The following is a 20,423-nucleotide window of genomic DNA, read 5'->3' as shown; positions in this document are numbered from 1 at the left end:
CTCCAGGTATGCATTTGTTTGTTGCAAATGCCCTGCTACACCCTGGATGGCATTCAGTATGGTTGACTGCCCAACAGAGAGGGATGGCAGGAGGTCAATAGCCTCCTCACTGAGGGAAGCAGGGCTGACTGGGGCAGGGCCTGAGCTGACCGGGGCAAAGAAGATGCCGGCCCTCCTAGGTGAGCGGGCACGGGAAACACGCTGAGGGGCTGCTGGGAGGGTGGTGCTAGTATGGTGGTGGTGGCTGTACCTGTTGTTGGGGTGGGCACAGAGGTGTCCGCCACTGCCAGGGAGTTTCCTTCGGAGAAGTAGTCGCTGTCGGTAGTGTCCCCTCCAGTCTTCGTCATGGTGCTCCCCTCGCCCTCCATCCCACTGGTGCCCTCACGTCAGTGGATTGGGCCCACAGGCCCAAGTGGGATACAGCTCCCTCCTTCGCCGGTGCCTCTGCTCCTCCGCCAGATGATGCTAATGCACACAAGGACAGGGTGACAAAACAAAAAGGTGGGGGAAAGACAGAGGATACACTTGGTCAATGCCAGCAACAACACTACTGTTGGTGTACACAACACAAAGGGAACAGCCCTATGCACTAGGCCATGCACTACCAGTTACAATGCTAGTCACTAGCCCATGGGGTACAATGCCTAACACCATTAGCTGCACACCTGAAACCTACAGGACCCTGCCCAGTAGTAGATGCCCATTAACACTATTAGGGTTGGAGTGCATCAGAGCTGCCCAACATGGGACCTACCTTGCCATGTTCGCCCAGGCCTAGGGCCACCACAGCCCACATCCCCCACCCAGGTAAAACCTTAACGCATGCAAAGTCATGATTCGGAATCTGTACTCACCCCCTTGTGGCTGCTGTGATGCCTTCAAGCACCCATCCAACTCCGGATAGGCCACCGCCAGGATGCGGAACATCAGGGGGGTCAGGGTACGACGGGCACCCCTTCCTCGATGGGAGGCCAGCCCCAGCTGGGCCTCCGCCATCTTCCTTGCCCAGCGGCTCAGGTCCTCCCACTGTTTCCGGCAGTGGGTGGTCCGCCTGTCAAAGACCCCTAGGGTCCGCACCTCCTTGGCGATGGCACGCCAAATACCCTTTTTCTGATGGGCGCTCACCTGCAGGAAAATACAGCAGAAAAGGGATTAATCATACTGTCCAGACTGTTATACTCATGGCCCACCATATCTCCCCATCCCCTTACTCACATACATTGACCACCATACATGCAGCACTCTGCCCAGGACCCCTCAGACCCCCCCCACATGAGGCTTACACACAGAGCAATCCATACATTCATGGCCCACGCATCATGCTCACACTGTACTCACCTCTTTGTCTGGAGGACCATAGAGTAAAGTGTAGTGGGGTAGGACCCCATCCACCAGTCTCTCCAACTCCTCCGAAGTGAAGGCGGGGGCCCTTTCCCCAGAAACTGGAGCCATTGTTGGTTCCAGACACAGGCCACAGCAGCACCTGCAGTGTAGGTCCTCTCCTGTTGAAGGTCAGGTAGCAAGTGAGTGAACAGATAGAAAATGGAAGTCATGTCCGCGGCAGTGCGTACCGTCACCGCCGGCGTACAGCGCCATTGGCTCCTGGAACCCCTAGGGCCCAAAGATAACCAATGCGATGTTGCGCGGCGGTCGTTGACCGCCGACTGCAACGGCGCACAACGCCAGCGGAATTACCTAATTTCCACTTGTCTCTCCTCTCAGGTCAGGCAGCCGCCATTTCAGGGGGGTATAGGCCATGGCACCTAATTGCGTCACAGCAGACATTGGCACATCAACTGACTCTCGAGTTCACATACTGTTTTGTAAAGGAAGAAATGCATATTTATATTAACATATGTGTGAATATGACCCTCTGCTCACCGTTTTTCACCCTAGAGTTCAACCGCTGAGGATGAATAGGAGATGGAGACATCCCCCCGTGTACAGACCACTGGTGGACCTGGCGACAATTGAGGACAGGCACATTATCCTGACCTACAGACTTGATAGGGCCACAATCCAAGAATGATGTGCCCAATTGGAGCCAGACCTGATTTCAGCTATCCGCTGCCCCACAGGTATCCCCCCCTCTAGTGCAGGTCCTGTCAGTGATCCATTTCGAGAAATGAACAAATGTTCAGAAATAGAAAAAGCTTTCACTCTCTGAATGTGCAGATGGTGTGTTTAGCGGACCAGTACATTTCACATGTCAATGCCAAGTATCCTGGATCTGGGCATGATGCCTTTATCTTGAGGAATAGCAGCATTCCATATGTGATGTCTCAACTCCAGAGGCACCGGGGGTGACTATTAGGTGAGCCCATGATCCCCACCCAGTTGATGTAGGAATATGGGTGTGGGTTTGGCCCTAAGGGTGAGTGTGTGACTGACAGGTGTCCCCCGAATATTTGTAGGTGACTCTGGTTACCCCAACCTCTCATGGCTACTGACTCCAGTGGGGAATGGCAGGACAAGGCCTGAGGAATGTTCCAATGAGGCACATGGGTGAACAAGGAGGATCATTGAGATATCCTTTGGCCTCCTGAAAGCCAGATTCCGGTGCCTCTATCTGACAGGTTGTTGTCTATGGTTGTTATTAGCAAGGCAGCTTTGGCTTGTGTGAGTTGTGCTTGGTTTGGCAAAGAGATTGTCACTAGTGTGCATGCTGTGGTGATGAGTGTCCATGCAGGTCTGTGATGGTGGTCCATGCATTGGTGTTGCATGCAGGGCATGGTATTTGGATGGGTGGATTGTGATCATGGGGTATATGTGAGGTGGTGGGGTGATGGGGGTGAGGGTAGGGGTTATTGTTTGTGATGGCATGCAGGTAGGGTGGGGGATAAAGTAGTAAAGATTTGACTTAGGCGAGTCCAGTCCTCCTGCTACTCCTGCGAGGCCCTCAGGATGCATGATCGCCGAGACTTGCTCCTCCCATGTTGTTAGTTGTGGAGGAGGGGGTGGGGGTTCACAGCCAGTCCGGTGTACATCTACCTGGTGTCTTGCTACCACAGAACGCACCTTCCCCCGTAGGTCGTTCAACCTCTTCCTGATGTCATCCCTTGTTCTTGGGTGCTGTCCCATGGCATTGACCCTGTCCACGACTCTCCGCCATAGGTCCATCTTCCTAGCAATGGATGTCTGCTGCACCTGTGATCCGAATAGCTGTGGCTCTCCTTGGATGATTTCCTCCACCATGACCCTTAGCTCCTCCTCTGAAAACCTGGGGTGTCTTTGTGGTGCCATGGGTGTAGTGTGAGTGGTATGTGTCAGGGTGTGTGGGGTGATGTGTTGGGGTGTGTGCTGTGAGGTGTGTGGATGGTGTATGGGTGATGGTGTTATGTGGCTCATATTCATTGGGTGCTCCTGGCTTGTCTCTCTCTCAGTTGACAATATTTTTTTTGTTGGAAGGGGTTGTGGGTATTGTCAGTGTGTGTTTTATATTGGATTGGGTGTGTGGGTGTGGTGTGTGTATGTGTGTCAGGTGTGTGTAGTTTGAATTGTCCAATGTGGTATAGTTTTATTAGTGTGTGTGTATTTTGAGCGCAGCGGTCTGTACCGCCAATGGTTTACCGCAGTTGAATGTCCGCCACGGTGAGTCATGGGTCATGATGCTGTGGACGTATTTCTGTTGGTGTAACAGTGTGGGTTTTGGTACCACCGGTTTATCACTGACCTTTGGGCTGGCGGACTTCTGTGGGTGTCTGTATAGTGGCGGATTTCTCTGTGTGGGTCATAATACCCGTAGCGGTTTACCGCCGTGGTCACGGTATGTTGGCGGCCGTCAGCACGGCGGGAAGCAGCATTTACCGCCAATGTTGTAATGAGGGCCAAAATGTGGTATCAGTTCCCTAAGCAGTAATTTCGCTACTGGGAGACTTTCATTTCTCCGTGTAGGGTAGGCTTCAATCCAATGGCTAAAAATGCAGACAATCACCAACACATATCTCAATCCTCCACACACAGGTATCTCAATGAAATCCATCAGCATTCTGCTGTATGGACCTCCTGCTCTTCCAATGTGGCTCAAATTGACCAGTGTCCCTTTACCCACGTTCATTTGTTGACAAATGACGCAACAATGGCAAACTGCTTCAGCAACTTGTCTGAACTTTGGATTAAACCAAATTTGTTTGACCAATCGAATCATGGCATCTCTCCCAACATTTGATTGACCATGATAATATCTAGCCATTTGGGTCAGCAAGCTGTTTGGCAGTACTAATTGACCTTCTTTTGAAATCGACAATTCATCCCGACGTTGCACACATTTTGGGTTTGTCCATGACCTTTTCTCCTCTCTCTCAACATTATTCTGAAATGTCCTCATCTCTTCCAAGGTGTCTATAACATGTAATGCATAACTTGGACATGCATCATCTTCCTCTGGCAACAATTCCCACTTATCTTTGAATGATATACGGCTCAATGTGCAAAACCTTGCGACTTGATCTGCATATCCATTTCCCATCAACATAAAATCTTGTGATTTCAGATGTGCACTGCATTTCATCACGGCAACCTTTTCATGCATTTGGATAGCTTGCAACAACTCTTGGATTCTCTCACCATTTCTTACTGGTGAACTAGAAGAGGTCAGGAACCCTCTCTGTGACCGCAGCTGGCCAAGGTCATGGACTATTCCAAGTCCATACTGGCTATCCATATAGATGGTAACTTTAAGCTGTGCAGAAACATGGCATGCTCTAGTAAGGGCTACCAGTTCCACTACTTGTGCGGAGCATACTCCTGAAAACTAGGACACTTCAAGTATACCAGAAATCGTACACACAGCATATTTTGCTCTCTGTATTCCCGTATTGTCCCTTAAACAGGAATCGTCAACATAGATAATTTGGTTACTTTCTTCCAATTGGGTGTCTCTAATGTCAGGTCTCAGTTTTGTGCACAGATTAGTTACTTCAAGACAATCATGCTCAACATCTTCCAATTTTTCAACTTCAACATTTTCATTGGGTAGTAAGGTTGCTGGGTTAAGCACTGTACATCTTTTCAGTAACACATTACTAGATCCCAGGATGCTCATTTTATAGCGAGTCAGCCTGGCACCTGTCAAATACTGCACCTTTGTTCAGGTAAGTAAAACTTCAGCCGAGTGAGGGACCATGATAGTCAGGGGATGTCCTATCACAATGCCTTCACACTGTGTGAGGCTCTGTCCAACCGCAGCAACTGAATGCAAACAGCCTAGTAGAGCTGCTGCAACTGGGTCCAAAGTAGCTGAAAAATACGGTACCTGGCGATTTACACCTCCATGGACTTGAGTCAAAACAGACAAAGAACATACATCACGCTCATGACAAAACAACATGAAGGGTTTCGTGTAATCAGGCATTCCCAAAGCTGGTGCTTTGCACAAACTCTCTCTCAGGTAAGAAAATGCTTTCATACACGCTTGATCTAATACTAGGGGATCGGTACCTTCTTTGTGAGTCAGCTTCTGCAATGGCTTTGAAATGACTGAAAAGTTGGGAATCCATTGGCGACAGTAGCCTACGATTCCCAAAAACATCCTAACATCTCTCTGTGTGGCTGGGGCACTCATCTGCATTATGGCTGTGATACTTTCTCTGGATATTTTCCTACTTCCCTTCTCAATATGGTGACCAAAATATTTCACTTCCATTTAAAAAATATTGTAATTTAGTTGGGGACACTTTATGGCGATTCTTTCCTAAATGGTTCAGTAAGGCAATTGTGTCATATTTGCACTCTTCCTTTGTCTTAGATGCAATCAACAAGTCATCAATGTACCGTACCAATGTCGATTGGAAAGGCATTTCCAATGATTCCAGGTTCTTCTTCAAGATCTGTTTGAATATGGAAGGTGATTTTGAAAACCCTTGAGGAATTCTACACCAACAATAAACTTGATCTAAAAGTTTTAAACAGAAGAGAAATTGACTATTCTCATGAAGGGGCACAGAAAAGAAGGCTTGTGACAAATCTATAACGGTGAATGTAGGAAGTTGGCTCTGCATGTACTATTTCAAAGTAAGAAATAGTGTGCACAGAGTCCAAGGGTTCCCCTTAGAGGTAAGATAGTGGCAAAATTAGATAATTCTAATGCTCTATTTTGTGATAGTGTGGTCAAGCAGTAGGCTTATCAGAGGGCAGTGTTAAGCATTTGTTGCACACCCACAGGCAATAAATGAGAAACACACACTCAAAGACTTATTCCAGGCCAACAGGTTTTTATATTGAAAAATACATTTCCTTAGTTTATTTTAAGAACTTCAAGTTCAAGATTTACATCAAACACTTTAAATGTAAGGTACTTCACTTAGATACTTTAGGCGCCTATGGAGAAGAGGGGTGCTCCGGTTCCAGTCTGCCAGCAGGTAAGTACCTGCGTCCTCGGGGGGCAGACCAGGGTGGTTTTGTGGAGCACTTGGGGGGACACAAGTAGGCACACAAAACACACCCTCAGTTCACAGGGGATGGCCGGGTGCAGTTTGCAAAGCAGGTGTTGGATTTTCTACAGGTTTCAATGGTGACCCCGGGGTCACTCTAGCGGTGCAGGCAGGCACAGGGGGGGGCTTCTTGGGACAGCCACCACCTGGGCAAGGCAGAGGGTCACCTGGGGGTCACTCCTGCGAGGAAGTTCGGTTCCTTCAGGTCCTGGGGGCTGCGGGTGCAGTGTTGGTTCCAGGCGTCGGGTCCCTTGTTACAGGCAGTCGCGGTCAAGGGGAGCCTCTGGATTCTCTCCGCAGGCGTCGCTGTGGGGGCTCCGGGGGGGTAGTATCTGGTTACTCATGGGCTCGCAGTCACCAGGGAGTCCCCCTTGAGGTGTTGGTTTTCTGCAGGTCGAGCCGGGGGAGTCGGGTGCAGAGTGTAGAGTCTCACACTTCCGGCGGGAACGTGAAGTCTTTGGAAGTTGCTTCTTTGTTGCAAAGAAGTAGCTGGTTTTGAACAGGGCCACTGTTCACGGGTGTTTCTTGGTCCTGTAGTCCAGGGCAGTCCTCTGAGGCTTCAGAGGTTGTTGGTCCCTGTCAGATGCGTTGCTGGAGCAGGTTTTCGAAGTTGGAGACAGGCCGGTAGGGCTGGGGTCAAAGCAGTTGTTGTCTTCCTCCTTCTCTGCAGGCTTGTAGGTCAGCAGTCCTTCTTTCTTCAGGTTGCAGGAATCTGATTTCCTGGGATCTGGGGAGCCCCTAAATTCTGAATGTAGGGGTGTGTTTAGGTCTGGGAGGGCAGTAGCCAATGGTTACTGTCATTGAGGGTGGCTACCAGGAGTACCAGTTACAAGGGAGTGCCAGGGTTGTGCCAATTGTGGAGACAAAGATACAGTTTAGGGAAAGAACACTGGTGCTGGAGCCTGGTTAGCAGAGTTCCAGCACACTTTCAAATCATAACTTAGCATCAACAAAGGCAAAACGTTAGGGGGTAACCATGCCAAGGAGGCATTTCCTTACATTGAACCATTCAGCATCGCACAGAATCTGAAACAGAATCAAGGCTGGATTTGGCACTCAAGCTTATTTCTCAGATGAGCCTGCTGGCCGCACCTCGTGCGCTTCCCTTGTAATTTTTGGGCACAGGTATCTTAATTCTGCTTCGGTGTAGGATTTGTGTGTGTTCACACCCATAATTCCATTGATGAGTTCACCTGCTTCCATCCCTAACCTAGTGTAATTCAAGTACTCCTTTCTCCTAGGAGCACTGTGGGGGCTATTCAACTTATCTAACCACTCAGTCATTTGTTGAGCAGTCAAACTTTGCAGTGAAACGCTGTTGGGCAGATTATTTGGCAATGGCTGTACAGATAAGCTTGGAGACTGCAGTGTCAGTAACTTCAGGCTATGACTGATGTTTGACATAGTCCCAGCATTCAGAGAAACTCTGAATGGACTAAGGTCCAACAATGATCCTGTTCCATCAAAGGTCTGTCCCATAGGAGAGACTATTTGAGTATTTTCATTGAGTCCTCCCCTCATTGAATTCTGACTCAGGACTCCCTGCCCACTTGTACTGTCATTTCCCTGGGCAAACAAAGGTATGACTGGACCAATGGTGATGGGTACAGACACAGGATCTGGACTTGGCCTAACATTCTTGTTCTGTGAGTGTATAAACCCTGTATTCTGACTCGTCAGTATAAACATATATGTCTGTGTTCCTGTTATAAGGGTGTACTTTGGCATTGCTTGTGACTGCAGTTGAGGCAGTAAGAGTGGAGTTGGCTCTGTCTGAACCAATGTCGATTTCGGGAAAACCTGTTCTGTTGGCACTATCAGGTTTGTGGTATTTTCCTCAATGGGTACATCTGGGTACATTTTTGGAACTGTGGCATCTGATTTTGAGCTACCAAAGTAATAGGCAGATTGAGACTGCTATGTATCATGCTAGAGTTAATTTGCACTGGACTGGTCGTTGTGTTAACCGAAGTTGGTGCTGAAGGGTTAACACTAGTCCTCGGACTGCTCTCTTGTGCTACATATGGTGGGGGATGATTTTGTAGTAACTGCAAAAATGAACTCATCATCACCTGATTCTTCCTCAAGTGTCAAAGATCTCCTGTCCTCCTTTGATCTCTGCTCCCTACTCTCCGAGGGGCTTTGGTTTGTCTTTCTGGTAGGATTCCTTTCTTATCTCTCGCTGTCCTGTGTAATTGCAGGAAACAACGTAATTCCCTGTAACGTCTCGGTTCTCCAACATTTCTGATCGCTGTCCTATCTAGCCTCTGCTAGTGTCTTTTCTGGCTTTCTCATTCTCCTCTCAAACTTCTGTTCTTGTTGCTGTCTGGCTGCTAAATCCCAGATTGACAATGCCTCAAAGTGTGCTGGTCTCTTAGGGGGTTTCAAATCGTATGGCACCCTCCTCAGATTTTCTAAGCTCCTCAAATTAAATGTTCCGTGGGCAGGAAACGCTAAACTCCCATTTTTCTCTGTCACTTTACACCATTGTTTCAGCCAAAGACATGGCGCAGCACCCTTGTTGTAATGTACGTATCTCCCCTTAAGGCACTCTATGAAGCTTTGAAAATTTTCATTTCTGTGACCTTTGTGTTAATTTAGATCAAATCAGGAAATTACTTTCAATCCCAGAATCCTCTTCACCAACCTTCTCAACTAATTGCACTTCACGCTTGTCCGCCAATCCGTGTACAACCCTTTTCACCAACCAACCTATCCCAGCGTGGCTCCAATGACGTCACACTCACACATACAGCGGCTGCCAAAGTCTTGCAGCTTGTCCTCCTAAACTCAGATTCACACTTAACTAATGCAGAATTATTGCGAGCCCTAAACAAAATCAAAACCCAATTTGTCCATTTTCTACAGGTAGGGTAACACAATTACTTCAGAACCCTTAGGGATTTTTCAATGACATCCTTATGCCCTAGCAACTACTCCTTCTTTCTCAGTTTCCCAGATTCGCAAGCAAAATTCAACCAGCAAATTTTACTCTCAACTGATCAGTGGGTTTGTCCTGGTGCATATAGAACTCGCCAGATCTCAGTCGAAAATTCTTTAGCTCACTTTAATTCACACTCTGCCTTGTCGACCACGTCCGATTGACCTATTAAACAGACAAATTACAACAAAACTAAGGGGATGATTCTAACCCTGGCGGTCGGTGATAAAGCGGCGGCCAACCCGCCAACAGGCTGGCGGTCCAAAAAATGGAATTCTGACCCAGGCGGGAACCGCCAACAGAGACCGCCACCTTAACACTCCGACCGCCACGGCGGTACAAACAAACAGCGCGGCGGTCACCGCCAACAGGCAGGCGGCAGACAATGTACCGCCCACACTATCATAACTCAACAATCCGCCACCTTTTCCGGGGCGGGAGCCCCGCCGATAAAAACACGGCGGAAACAGACTACGAACGGGAAAACGCTCACCGAAACACACTCCACGAGGAATCGGAACAGCATGGAACCCGAATTAAACATCCTACCTGCTCTCGTCTATCTGCTCATCTACCACGAGTACGAACGCCGGCGCAGACGACAACGGTGAGTACTGCACCTACGAAACACGGGAGGGGGAGGACGAAAGGTTACGGAAACACACATATGCGACCCCCACCCCCCCAAATATGTACACACCAATGCAGAGCAACATGTCACAGTGACACCACCCAAACCCCCGTGAAAAATGCAATGACAAAATAAAATTGTGAATATAAATTTATGTACAAAATAGCCTCTGATAAGTATTGGTCAACTAGCAAGAATAATAATAATTATTTAAATGTATATACATTGCAATGGAAAACCGAGGCAATTAGTCCTGCACATCTTACGAAATTCGAATTGTCCGTGGGCCAAAGTGTAGCAACACAAGGGCAAAGCCCACACAGGAGACCTGAGTCCTTTGGAGAGAACACTGCAGGGGCATCTGATGACAAAACTACAGGCACCTCAGGGGGAAGGGAAGGGGGGGGCACCACAGCCACATGAGTCCACGACGCCAGATCCACGGAGGGGCCACCATGCCTACTGTGCCATCCTGGGGAGTGCAAAGGCACAGTCTTTCAAGTCTTTACAGTGGGTGGGTTGCCCACTGTGCCATCCTAGGGAGTGCAAAGACACAGTCCATCAGGTGGATTCCAGTCTCCACTGGTCAAGGAGGAGGCATGGTGGGCACAGTGAACCGTGATCAGTGCTTGCAGGAAGGACCCAGCGGAGCGGTGCCTGAGACGGCGGGGCCCAGCGGAGCGGTGCTTGAGACGGCGGGGCCCAGCGGAGCGGTGCTTGAGATGAAGGGCCCAGCGGAGCGGTGCTTGCAGGAAGGGCCCAGCGGAGCGGTGCTTGAGATGAAGGGCCCAGCGGAGCGGTGCTTGCAGGAAGGGCCCAGCGGAGCGGTGCTTGAGATGAAGGGCCCAGCGGAGCGGTGCTTGAGACGGAAGGGCCCAGCGGAGCGGTGCTTGAGATGAAGGGCCCAGCGGAGCGGTGCTTGCAGGAAGGGCCCAGCGGAGCGGTGCTTGAGATGAAGGGCCCAGCGGAGCGGTGCTTGCAGGAAGGGCCCAGCGGAGCGGTGCTTGAGATGAAGGGCCCAGCGGAGCGGTGCTTGCAGGAAGGGCCCAGCGGAGCGGTGCTTGAGATGAAAGGCCCAGCGGAGCGGTGCTTGCAGGAAGGGCCAAGCGGAGCGGTGCTTGAGACGGCGGGGCCCAGCGGAGCGGTGCTTGCAGGAAGGGCCCAGCGGAGCGGTGCTTGAGATGAAGGGCCCAGTGGAGCGGTGCTTGAGACGGCGGGGCCCAGCGGAGCGGTGCTTGCAGGAAGGGCCCAGCGGAGCGGTGCTTGAGACGGCGGGGCCCAGCGGAGCGGTGCTTGAGATGAAGGGCCCAGCGGAGCGGTGCTTGAGACGGCGGGGCCCAGCGGAGCGGTGCTTGAGATGAAGGGCCCAGCGGAGCGGTGCTTGCAGGAAGGGCCCAGCGGAGCGGTGCTTGACAGGAAGGGCCCAGCGGAGCGGTGCTTGAGATGAAGGGCCCAGCGGAGCGGTGCTTGCAGGAAGGGCCCAGCGGAGCGGTGCTTGAGACGGCGGGGCCCAGCGGAGCGGTGCTTGCAGGAAGGGCCCAGCGGAGCGGTGCTTGAGACGGCGGGGCCCAGCGGAGCGGTGCTTGAGATGAAGGGCCCAGCGGAGCGGTGCTTGAGACGGCGGGGCCCAGCGGAGCGGTGCTTGCATGAAGGGCCCAGCGGAGCGGTGCTTGAGACGGCGGGGCGGAGCGGTGCTTGAGATGAAGGGCCCAGCGGAGCGGTGCTTGCAGGAAGGGCCCAGCGGAGCGGTGCTTGACAGGAAGGGCCCAGCGGAGCGGTGCTTGAGATGAATGGCCCAGCGGAGCGGTGCTTGCAGGAAGGGCCCAGCGGAGCGGTGCTTGAGATGAAGGGCCCAGCGGAGCGGTGATTGAGACGGCGGGGCCCAGCGGAGCGGTGCTCTTCTGCCCGGCGGGGCCCTGTTCAGCGGTGCTCTTCTGCACGGCGGGGCCCTGTTCAGCGGTGCCTGTCTTCACGGCGGGGCCCTGTTCAGCGGTGCCTGTCTTCAAGGCGGGGCCCTGTTCAGCAGTGCCTGTCTTCACGGCGGGGCCCTGTTCAGCGGTGCTCGTCCAGTAAGTCAAGGGAGCCAGACCTGGCCTGGACTCCCTGCTCAGTCGCCCTTCGACCGTGCTGTTGCTGGACCCTTCGGTGACGGAGTCCTTGGCCCTTTGGTGTCCTGCCTAACACCCGGGATGGGGCTTGTGGGGCCCACCTGCTCCGCGCTCCTGCTAGCTGACTTCTCCGCCCTGCTGCCCTTTCGCTCCTTAGATGGTGCTCTCGGGCCCTTGCCTCCCCTGGATGTTGTGGCAGGTGAAGTGGCCGAACTTTGCTCCTTGGGGGCAGCCGTGTCAGTCCTCTCACAGCGGCCCTTTAGTTTCCGGGTCCTCTTGCCTGGGGGGGGGGGGGCTGGATGTGTCCTTGCTGCTGATAGAAGTGTCACTGCTGCCAAAGGGTGGACTCCAGAACCCATGCACCACAGTGACACTCGAAGCTGGGCTGGTGGTGGCTGAGGTGCTCTTGGGACTCGTGTAAATGGTAGTGGGGGTGGTGACTGCACGTGTGCGGACTGTACTGGAGGGTGTGCTGGTGATGGAAGCACTGGCTGATGGTGGTGTGCATGCAGGTGTGAGTGTAGACGTCACAGGGAGGGAGGAGGGAGACGAGGAGGAGGGGGACACAGAGGTGGTAGTGACTGTTGGGATGTCTGCATCTGGGTGTTGCTTGGGTGAGTGTTTGTGGGATCTGTGGTGCTTGTGTCTGGATGAGCTGCCCTTGGGTGTTGAGGTGTGTGCAGGCTGGTCTGATGGTGTGGATGGGATAGGCTGAGGAACAGGAGACAGAGACAGGCTGGAGGCAGTTAGAAGAGGGAGGCTGGAAACAGGGATAATGGCTGCCGTCAGTGCTGAGGCCAGAGCATTGAACGATCGTTGATGGGCATCCTGACCCGAATGAATGCCCTCCAGGTAGGCATTGCTCCGATGCACCTCCCTTTCCACCCCCTGGATGGCATTCAAAAGGGTAGTCTGCCCAACAATGATGGTCTGCAGGAGGTCAATGACCTCCTCACTGAGGGCAGCAGGGGTGACAGGGGCAGGGGCTGAGGTGCCTGGGGCGAAGGAGATGCCCGCCTTCCTGGGCGAGCGGGCACGGAGCGAAGGCTGAGGGGCTGCTGGGAGGGCGGTGCTGGTGCGCTGGGTGGCGGCTGTACCTGTAGAGGCGGGGGGCCCGGATGTTGCCGCCACCGCTAGGGAGCTCCCATCCGAGGACGTGTCGGTGTCGCTGGTGTCACCACCGGTCCCCGTTGTGGTGCTCTCCTCGCCCTCCGGATCACTGGTGCCCTCGGTGTCTGTTCCAGGGCCCACCGGGGCCTTGTGACTTGCAGCTCCCTCGTGCTCCGATGCCAATTCTCCTCCACCTGATGATGCTAATGCACACATGCACAAGAAGATGAAGAAAAAGGGTGGGGGGAGAAATAAAAACAGGTTGAGTGCATGCATTGTCAACACCGTTGGCGGAGAGGACAGACACAGGAGCCTCATGCACTAAGCCGCGCAATCGGGGTACACTACTCAGTACTTCTGACTAGGACAACAGGTCTAGGGACAACAAACGCGCACATGTGTGATGCAGGACCATGGATAGCTGTACTTGGCACCCTACAGAGGTTGGGGGCGGGGGCACAGGGCCATGCCTAAAGGAGGGGACTACACTACAGAAAGCACCCTGGCCTAATGTCACCCACAGCCCTCCTCCCCCACCCAGACGCCTCCACTGCGCGTAAAGATAGCAGAATGTGCTGATACTCACCCCCTTGTGTCTGCTGTGATGTCCTCAAGCGCCCATCCAAATCAGGGTAGGCCACCGCCAGGATCCGGGACATCAGGGGGGTCAGGGTACGACTGGCACCCCTCCTAGGTTGGGAGGCCATCCCCAGCAGTGACTCGGCGGTCTTCCTGGTTCCGCGGCGGATGTCCTCCCACCTCTTGCGGCAGTGGGTGCCCCGTCTGATGTGGACCCCCAGGGCCCGGACTTCCTTGGCGATGGCACGCCAAATGTCCACTTTCTGATGGGCGCTGACCTAGTTGACATGTACAGGGTGGGAAAGAAAAATTCATCAATTTTCTGCATGTTAGATGTGAATGCCCCCCCCCCAACTTTGCCATATGGCACATGCTCTCATCTGTCGTGCGTTGCACTCCTCATTCGCCCCCCACCCCAACAACTTACATCCACCCCACTCCACACAGGCATAGCCCATTCAATGTGCACCCAGTGTACTTACCTGTTGGTCTGGAGGACCGTAGAGTAGCGCATACTGGGGGAGGACCCCATCAACAAGTTTCTCCAACTCTTCAGACGTGAAGGCAGGGGCCCTTTCCCCAGTCGCAGCTGCCATTGTCACTTCCAGACCGAGGTCACAGCAGCACTTGCAGTATAGGTCCTCTCCTGTGGATGATCAGGTCTCGAGTGATTAATCATGTAGAAAATGGCGGTCACGCCCGCGGCGATGCGTACCGCGGCGGTGCGTACCGCGACCGCCGGCGCACCTCGTCATTGGCTCCTGAAACCCATAGGCTTCAATGTTAACCAATGCACCTTCGTACAGCGGTCTTCGACCGCCTACCGCCACGGTGTGCCACGCCAGCGCATTGACCTCACATCCCCTTGTCCCACTTCACAGATCAGGCAGCCGCCATTTCAAGGGCCCACATGGCTTAATTTGAACTGCGTCACACAGGCCTAGGCCTTGCATTGCCACACATACAAGCCTTTCAATGCATTGCGATTCTTTTACTGTGCAAGCTGTGTGAACGAACCTGTGGTTTGCCTGACTCTGTGCTCCATGTTGTCCTTCCTTGGCACCGACCGCTGGGACTTGCGAGGAGAAGGATGAATCCTCGCGTGTACCGACCGCTGGTGGACCTGTCGACAATGGAAGAACGCCATATTATACTACGATACCGACTTGACCGAGCCACTATACATGAACTGTGTGCCCAGCTGGAGCCAGCCCTGATGTCCCCCATCCGCCAACCCACAGGAATTCCCCCTCTAGTGCAGGTTCTGTCAGTCCTCCATTTTTTGGCAAGTGGCTCATTCCAGACAGCAGTGGCCATGTCATCTGGAATGTCTCAGCCTATGTTTTCCAAGAATTTGTACAGAGTGTTGTCTGCCCTGATGAAACACATGCGTAGCTACATTGTATTCCCTGAGGAGGCTGATTTGGCCACTGTGAAGGGTGATTTCTATGCCCTTGGACATATCCCCAACATCATTGGTGCCACTGATGGGACCCATGTGGCTTTAGTACCCCCAAAAGACGATGAGCAGGTGTACAGAAACAGGAAAAATTACCATTCTATGAATGTGCAGGTGGTCTGTTTGGCTGACCAGTACATCTCCCATGTAAATGCCAAGTTCCCAGGGTCAGTGCATGACGCGTATGTTATGCGTAATAGCAGCATCCCCTATGTGATGGAACAGCTACAGAGACAACGTGTGTGGCTATTAGGTGACTCTGGTTACCCCAACCTGCCTTGGCTATTGACCCCAGTGAGGAATCCCCGGACCAGGGCTGAGGAACGGTACAATGAGGCCCATGGGCGAACTAGGAGGATCATTGAAAGAACCTTTGGGCTCCTGAAGGCCAGGTTTAGGTGCCTGCATATGACAGGTGGATCCCTGATGTACTCACCGAAGAAGGTGTGCCAGATCATCGTGGCATGCTGTATGCTGCACAATCTTGCATTGCGACGCCAGGTGCCTTTCCTGCAGGAGGATGGTCCAGATGGTGGTGTTGTAGCAGCTGTGGAGCCTGTGGAGAGTGAAGCGGAGGAAGACGACGGGGACGACACAGACAACAGGGACACAGTCATCCAACAGTATTTTCAGTAGCACATAGGTAAGAATCAACCACGCCATTTAACATTTACTTAAAGGCTCCTGCATCTCTACTTTGTGTATTTCCCCCCAGTTCTTTATTATTGATTTTTTATTTTCCCTTCCCTTTTCAGTGCTGTATGACCCACTGCGTGACTTCTGCTTGGTTAGCCCATGGACTAATGGTTATTGACATCGGTATGTTGTCTTCATAAATTGACTGACCATTATTGAACATTAATGTGTAATACATTTGTAAATAATACAGGCTGATTCCTGAATTATTTCAGTGCAATGAGTGTTTTATTTTTAGTGCTAGAAATTGGTACATGATATTAAAACGGTGATGGGTGGGGGTGGAGTAATGTCCATGGCAGAGTCCAGTTCTCAGTTTCACAGGTGCATTGTCCATATGCCTGTGGAAGGATGGAGCAGGGGCAGTTCAAGATTGGACAGGGTGACAATGTGGGACAGTGGGATGACATCAGGGGGTATCTTATGCTGGCGGGGGTCTTGGCATCCTACTCTGTCTTCCTGTGAGATCTCAGGTTCCGCTTGCGGGGTGGTTGTTCTTCAGCAGGAGGTGGGGTTCTGGTGGCCTGACGTTGTGGTGGGGCCTCCTGTCCACTAGCGCCGGCGGAGGTGGTAGGCTGTTCCTGGTCCTGGCTAGTGACAGGGGCCCTTTGTGGTGCCACATGGTCCTGCAATGTGTTTTCTATCCGGTTGAGGGCCTGGACTATGGTCCCCATGGCGGTAGCGATGTTCCTGAGTTCATTGCTGAACCCCATGTGGCGTTCCTCCTGCTGTGCCTGGATCTCGGTGAACCTGGCCAGTACCGTCGCCATCGTCTCTTGGGAGTGGTGTTATGCTCCCATGATGGTGGTGAGGGCCTCTTGGAGAGTGGGTTCCCTGGGCCTGTCCCCCCCCCCCTGTCGCACAGCAGCCCTCCCAGTTGCCCTGTTTCCCCGGGCCTCTGTCCCCTGGACGGTGTGCCCACTACCACTGCCCCCAGGTCCCTGTTGTTGTTGGGGTGTTGGGTCAGTCTGGGTGCCCTGTAGTGGCAGACACACCGCTGATTGACGCGTCCTGGAGACTGAGGCATGGGCCCGCTGGGTGGGAGCTGTGCTGGTGTTCCCAGAGGGGGTTGGGTCTGGTGTGGCCTGTGTCTGTGTGTGGGGAACCGACTGTCCAGAGGTCCCCGATGGTCCGGGCTGGTCATCAGGTTCTAGGTCGACAGAGCTGCTGTCCTCACTGGGGGGCTGTTCTAGGGGTGGGATGGACAAATCAGGACCCTCCGTGGCGGTGTGTTGGCGTTCGGGCCCTGCAGGGGTAAAATAGTGTGGTTATTGTCTTTGTGTGTGCCATGGCATGCATATTGTCAGTGCCCTTGTCCCCCAGTGCTGACATTCCCTTGTGGGAGGTGTTGTGAGGGTGGTTGGGGGGGGATGGGTCTGTGCAGTGGTCATGCATTGGTGATGGCTGTCGATGGTTTGTGTTGGCATTCAGGGGTTGGTGTTGTTTAGGGTGGGTTGTGCTGGTGGGACACTGGCAGGGAGGATGTGTGCTGGGGGGTTTGAGATTGGGGGTGAGGGTGGGGTTGTGGGTTGGCATGCTGGTGATTGGGGGGGGGGAAGTAGTTGAGAATCAACTTACCAGAGTCCATTCCTCCGTGTACTCCAGCGAGGCCGTGAGGATGCAGGATGTTTACTACCTCTTGCTCCCATTGTGTAAATTGGGGTGGAATGGGTGGGGGTCCGCCGCCAGTCTTCTGCACAGCGATGTTGTGCCTTGACACCATCGAGCGCACCTTCCCCGTAGGTCGTTCCATCGCTTTCGGATGTCGTCCCGATTTCTGGGATGCTGTCCCACAGCGTTGACCCTGTCTACGATCCTTTGCCATAGCTCAGCCTTCCTTGCAATAGTGGTGTGCTGCACCTGTGTGCCGAAGAGCTGGGGCTCTACCCTGATTATTTCCTCCACCATGACCCTGAGTTCTTGGTCCGAGAACCTGGGGTGTCTTTGGGGTGCCATGGGGTGGTGTGGATGAGGTGTGGGGTGGTGTTTGTGGTGATGTGCGTGGTGATGTGTGGTGATGTGTGCGTAGATGTGGTGTGGGTGATGATGTTGTGTTCCTGTGTGTGTTGTGCTTTGCGTTCCCTGTGCTCTCTCTCAGTGTATTGCGCCTTCTCTCAGATATTTTTGGTTGTAGGGGCTTGTGGGTGATGTGGGTGTGTGTTTGATAGTTGCTTGGATGTGTGTTTTATAGTTGCTTGGATGTGTGGGAGTGTTGTTTGTATGCGTATCAGGTGTGTGTATTTCAAATTGTCCAATGTGGCTGTGTTTTGGATGGGTGTGTGTATTTTGACCGCGGCGGTGTGTACCGCCAATGGAATACCACGGTTGAAAGACCGCCCCGAGGATTCGTGGGTCAGAATGGCATGGGCGTGTTTGTGTTGGCGTGGCGGTGGAGGTTTGGTTATCTACAGTTTATCGCTGCCCGCTGATGAGGCGGCCTTCCGTGGATGTCGGGTTTTTGGCGGTTTAACAGTTGGTGGTCAGAATGACCGTGGCGGTTTACCGCGGCCGCGGCGGTAGAATGGCGGACTTCTGGCCGGCGGTAAGGGACTTTTACCGCCGAGGTCAGAATGACCCCCTAAGTGTCTGTACACTTTCTAATATACTCCGGAGTCTTAGACCACGCAGGGTCTGTATACCAACAACCACGTGGACAATATTTGAGCTCCAAGGGCCACACACATATGAAGCTCGCTGACTTCCCTACTGCCACACTTCAGAGTACGCAAACTCCATCTACAACATCATTTGGAGTACGCAAACTCCCTAAACCCTCACAAACATCACAATTCACCTGCAATGTGCATAAGCTGTGGGAGCGCAAAACCTACTTCATTCACTCCGTCACTAGAACACCAAGAACATACTCAAACCATCACTGGCAAGCTCCAAGGTTCTGAGAAAGTCATCCTCAGTTCTTAGGGACACATTTTCTCTCTCTTTGTATCACTGAAATCCAAAAATCCAAACTTTCACAAATTTCTCTTACCAAATCTGTGAATTACCATTACCCACTACCATCTCTGGGAAAACTTGCTATTTCTCGTTTACCAGCTATGGGGCCCAATACTCCTCTACCTCTCTCTAAACTTTACGATGGGCTCTTAAAGAGACAAACTATGTACAAGGTCTTTATGATGGACTCTTAATGAGACAAACCATCATACTCTGCTACCATAACTGTTAACATGTCGGACCTTATCTGGTTTCTTACCGTTAGATCATAAGGAGACGCTTTGGAGGTCAATGGATCTTTTGACTGCGCTTAGAGTAGTTCCCACCATAAACTCAGTTCCGGTAGAAATCAATAACAATATCAATCAATAACATCAATAAATTAGGGAGTCAATAATTTCCATGCACCATGACCTTTTCGGCCATGAATAACCACACCTTTAGGTAAACGTTAAAATATGTATTTCCCTATATTAACAATACTAGTATCACGTAACTTAGTCTCAAAATCAAATGATAAACATACAACATAATACTGGTTGAGCAAATCTCTTAAAGAACTGCAATTTAATCAAAGCTTGGAACACTACACATTCTAAAGTTACTGTACAAATCAATAGCAAAAATAACTGTGCAAACAAAATAACATCCGTTTAGATTCAGCAAAGAAAATACATCAACAGTTATTATTGAACAAGCACCATCAGTGAGTATCCTAACTAACATTCTGATTAGGATGGCATGTTTGGGCTTCATGCAGAACAATTTAGTCAACACATATTTTGAAAACGTCTCACTATGGCTCTATCAGAATTAGCGGTTGGCACCTAAGGACAAAATCAAATAGACATAATAACTAGGAACATCGTTTATACCTGGCCTCAGTATGGACCAGAAATCGGCAACAGTCTTCATCAATAGGACATCTGTACGGTCAGCAAAGCATCAGAATTCAGCATTAAAGTTAAAGAAAGCAAAGTCCCTTCATGCAGTTCAGAAAGAATAATAGCTGTCCTCTTTCTATCGATAGCTAGGACAACATATTCTAGAAAGCAGTTCTCATGGAAAAGAATTTAAATTACTATCACTTGGTCAACGCCGTGGAAAATCACAATTTAATTCTCTAAACAGCCATTTTATGATTCGTCTAAGCAATGCAGCTTGACATGAGGCCTGGCAACCAGGCCTCAGACCTTGCTAGAATAAGGCTTATTATTAATAAAGCAAACACGTAATACAGAACCAGTAATATGACATATTAATACATTAATCCAAAATAAGCTTGACATTTCAAATATATAAGCTATTAATAAGTACAGTTCATGAATATTGGTGGTCCCTCAAGTAAGCACATTTTCAAATGCATGTATTAATTTTCTACGTTAACTCATTTTCTGTGCAGATTTTAACATTCAGAATACTTGAATTATTCAATATTAAAAATCATCGTTAACAGAAGTGATGGAGTCAAATTTGTTGTTAATTAACGGTAATTTTCATTACTCCGATTAAG

Source organism: Pleurodeles waltl, chromosome 12 (genome assembly GCF_031143425.1).
Source record: "Pleurodeles waltl isolate 20211129_DDA chromosome 12, aPleWal1.hap1.20221129, whole genome shotgun sequence".
Classification (NCBI taxonomy): domain Eukaryota; kingdom Metazoa; phylum Chordata; class Amphibia; order Caudata; family Salamandridae; genus Pleurodeles; species Pleurodeles waltl.
The sequence above is the reverse complement of the archived record's forward strand: the minus strand, read 5'-3'. Positions refer to the sequence as shown.